The sequence below is a fragment of the Eurypyga helias genome, unplaced genomic scaffold, assembly GCF_000690775.1.
Source record: "Eurypyga helias isolate BGI_N326 unplaced genomic scaffold, ASM69077v1 scaffold13890, whole genome shotgun sequence".
NCBI classification, from domain to species: domain Eukaryota; kingdom Metazoa; phylum Chordata; class Aves; order Eurypygiformes; family Eurypygidae; genus Eurypyga; species Eurypyga helias.
The window spans coordinates 75,687-80,296 of NW_010225336.1; positions in this window are offsets into that span (position 1 = coordinate 75,687).

Sequence of the window (4,610 nt, forward strand, 5' to 3'; positions counted from 1 at the left end):
ATACAGAGACAAATGTAAGGGCTATGGGGAAGAGCTGGGGCTATTCTAGTATTAGGGCTTAAGGGACCAGGGAAAACTGGAATACTGTGAAAAAAGGTAGAGAAGAGAAAGTACTTGGGGAGGGTGGGACATGGGGAGGGTTAGGAGTATTGTGAGAATGACTCAGCAATAAAGGGAGCCAGAGTCCCAACTATCTCTGTGTGTAGTGATCTGAAACTATTCTGCTGTGCTTCATGCTGGGCTGTCCAGTGCAGCAGTCGCCAACTCTTCCTTACTGTAAATTGCTCCATACAGAGAACATGTTTCCAACCTACAGAGTTTCTGACCTAGCTTTCCTCTTTTTAGACTTCAGATTATTTACAGTCCAGCTAACTTCAGTCCTCCAAGCTGTCTACATAGATAGTGCAATCCACAGTGAACAGGGAACTCAATATGACTGTGTCTCTGCTTATAAAGAAATTAAGTCAAGGACCGTTCCCTGGTCTGGAGGCCAGCTGCACAACCTGATCATAACCTTAACATTAAATCTCTCTTCTCAGATTGAATGGCTTTCTCTAAATAGTTCCCAACTCTCAAATTATGTCTAACAATTAGGAAAATCAGAGTTGTCCCTGACCAAAAGCCTGTGAGATATTATGTAACTGTACAAAAGATTCTGTAACTGCAGAAAGGCTGAGAGTTGGACTTGTTCAGCCTGGAGAAGAGAAGGCTCTGGGGAGACCTTACAGCACCTTCCAGTACCTGAAGGGGCTGATGAGAAATCTGAGAGGGAACTTTTTACAAGCACCTATAGTGACAGGACAAGGGGTAACAGGTTTAAATTCAAAGAGGGAATATTTAGATTGCATATCAGAAGTTCTTCACAGAGGGGGTGGTGAAGCACCACCCCAGGTTGCCCAGAGAAGCTGTGGATGCCCCATCCCTGGCTGTGTTCAAGGCCAGGCTGGATGAGGCTTGGCGCAACTTGGTCTAGGGTGTCTCTAGGGTGTCTCTACCCATGGCAGGGGGGTTGGAACTTATGGTCCATTCCAACCCAAACCATTCTGTGGTTCTATGATTCACTGTCCTGTCTTGCCTGCTCTCTGGCACTGTAATTTTACTAACATAGATGCAGCCTGAAGGTCATCCCAAGGATATTAATCCCATGTAGACATCCTAAGCATATTTCTTTCTTTCTCTCAGTTGATCTAACCCCTTTCCTGTCTAACTTTATTTATGTGAGGTATGTATTCATCCTGAACTCCCTCTGTAACCAGAGAAATCATGGAATCATATAATAGTTTAGGTTGGAAGGGACCTTTAAATGTAATTTATTCCATCTCTCCCTGCAATGAGCAGGGGCATCTTCAACTAGAACAGGTTGCTCAGAGGTCCATCCAACTTGACCTTGAGTGTTTCCAGGGATGGAGCATCTACCACCTCTGTAGGCAACCTGTGCCAGTGTTTCACCATCCTCATCATAAATATTTTCTTTCTTGCCTCTAGTCTAAAGCTGCCCTCTTTTAATTTAAACCATTACCCCTTGTCCTATCACAGCAGGTCCTGCTAAAATGTTTGTCCTCATCTTTTTCATAAACCCTCTTTAATTACTGAAATGCCACTTTCCCTGGAGCCTTTGCTTCTCCAGGCTGAATAAGTTCATCTCTCTCAGCCTGTCCTCATAGCAGAAGTGGTCCAGCTCTCAGAGCATCTTCATGGCCTCCTCTGGATTCACTCTATATCATTCTTATGTTGAGGGCCCCAGAGCTGGATGCAGAACTCCAGATGGGGTCTCACGAGAGCAGAGTAGAGGGGGAGAATCCCCTCCCTCGACTTGTTGGTCATGCTTCTCTGGATATAACCCAGGGTATGGTTGGCTTTCTGGGCTGTGAGTACACATTGTCAGCTTGTGTCCAGCTTTTCATCCACCAGTACACACATAAGTTCTTCACTGCAGGGCTGCTCACCATCCCTTCATCCCCCAGCTTGTATTGCTACCAGGAGTTATCCCAATCCAGGTGCAGGACCATGCACCTGGTCTTTTGGAACATCATGATGTCCACATGGGCCCACTTCTGAAGCTTGTCCAGGTCCCTCTGGATGGCATCCTGTCCCTCATTCATGTTAACCGCACCACACAGCTAGGTGTCATCTGCCAGTCTGCTGAGGGTGTACTTGATCCCACTCTCTCTGTCATTGATGAAAAAATTGAACACTACCTGTCCCAATATGGACCCTTGTGGGACACCACTTGTCACCAATCTTCATCTAGACATTCAGCCATTGACCCTCTGGATGTGACCATCCAATCAAGTCTTCATCTACTGAACAGTCCAGCCATCAAATCCATGTCTTTCAACTTAGAAGGATGTTGCGGGGCATAATTTCAAAGGCTTTACTGAAATCCAGATAGACAACATCCACAGCTTGCTCTTTGTCCGCTGGTGTCCACTTTACCATAGAAGGCCACTAACTTGGTCAGGCAAGACTTGCCCTTGGTGAAGCCATGCTGGGTATCTCGAATCACCTGCCTGTGTGCCTTAGCATAGCTTCTAGGAGAATCTGTTCCATGATCTTCCCAGGCAAGAGGTGAGGCTGACAGGTCAGTAGTTCCCAGGGTCCTTCTTTCTGTCCTTTTTAAAAACAGGTGCAATGTTTCCCTTTTTCCAGGCACCAGGGACTTCACTGGACTGCTATGACTTTTCAAATATTGTGGAGAGTGGCTTGGCAACTACATCAGCCAATTCCCTCAGGACTCTGGGATGCATCTTTTCAGGTCCCATAGACTTATGTATGTTCAGGTTCTTCAGGTGTCTCAAATCTGATCTTCTCTTACAGTGAAGACTGGGGCAGAGAAGTTGAAGAGTATTTCAGCCTTCCCATCCATTGTTACCAGTTTGCTAGTCTTGCTCACTGAGGAGGGACCCTTTCTTTGACCTTTCTTTTCTGGTTGATATACCTGCAAAAGCCCTTCTTTCCATCCCTTGCCAAGTTCAGCTCCAGCCACACCTTAGCCTTCCTGACACCATCCCTACACCACCAGACAGTGTTCCTATGCTCTTCCCAGAATACTTGCCCTTGCTTCCACTGCCTGTGCATTTCCTTCTTGCCTTTTAGTTTGACCAGCAGGTCTTGACTCAGCCAAGATAATCTCTTGCCTTCCTTGCCTGATTTCTTACACCTGGGGATTGAGAGCTCTTGCACTCTGTGGAAAGTGTCCCTCAGGGTCTACCAGGTCTGTTCTGCCCTCTTGTCTTTGAGGGAATTTTCCCAGGGGTGACTATTGACCAATTCTGTGAACAGTTGGAATTTTTCTTTCCTAAAGTTTAGGGTCTTGACTTTACTCTTTGCCTGACCCATATCCCTCATGACTACAAATTCCACCAGGGTGTGATCACTACAGCCCAGGCTGCCTTCAGTCTTGATGTCACTGATTAGCTCACTTTTTTGGTGACTATCAGGTCCAGCATTGCACCCTCTCTGGTCAGATTATTACCTGGATTGACTACAGCTTTCTTTGCTACTTTTCCAGCAGGTGCTGGGGTGATTGAAGTCCCCCAGAGAATGAAAGCTTGTGGGCGTGATGCCTTCTGTAGCCGGCATAAGAAGTCTTTGTCAGTAGCCTCCCCTTGATCCGGTGGCCTCTAGGAGACACCAATCACAAGGTTCCCATTTTTGCTTCAGTCTCTAATTCTTACTCACAAGCTTTCAGCCTGCTCATGACTATTCTACACTCTACTCATTTCTTGATTAAAAGGGTAACTCCTCTGCCCTCCTTCCTCACCTGTCCCTTCTGAACAGCTTGTAGCCATCCAATAGCCACACTCCAGTCATGGGATTCATCCCACCAAATTTCAGTAATGGCAACGGTGTCTTCCAACTCCTCCTGTTTGTTGCCATGTGTCCGTGTAGAAGCACTTCAGCTGGCCTGTTGTCCGTGCCACATTCTTAGAGGGGAACCCTCTTCATTCCTTTGATGTATTTCACTGGTGTGAAAAGCACCCTTGGCTCCTATTGCCAAGCACTCTTGGCTCCTACTGCCTCAGAAGCCTCTGGTTCATCTCCATAAGACTTCAGGTGTGCTCCAGTGTACCCAGCATGTCTCAGAGAAGCAGGCTGAGCGCCTTAGTTAGCACCATGTCTCTCTAACCTTGGCATAGCATCCCACGGCTTGTCATGGGCAGGCCTGATATTATCTCCTTTCTCCTTTAAGTCTAGGACAACCTGGCCTGCCTATGTGGATATCCACAGATGTCTGTCTCCATCCATTGACTTAGGGGGATCTTGAGAAGGAAGATCTTCATCTGTAGAGAACTCAGTCATGTCAGGGGGGATGAGCCCAGGTGTGTGTAAATACAGACCAAGATTATCTGTTAGGAATTGGCTCATTTGGTGAGGCAGTGGTTTGTACAGAAGCCAAGGAGGTGGCTAGCAAAGCTGGATTTCCACACCATGAAGGGAACAGGCAGATGGTCACAGTTTGGCTGTTATGTGTTGAGGTTGTTTCCATGGCGCATTCTGAGACCTTATAGAAAGAAATATGTACCGATACGAACTGAAAGTTGCTGTGGACTTGCACTCTAACTGTTAGGAGGTCTGCCATCTCTTTGCCAACAATAGCTAGAAGAGAT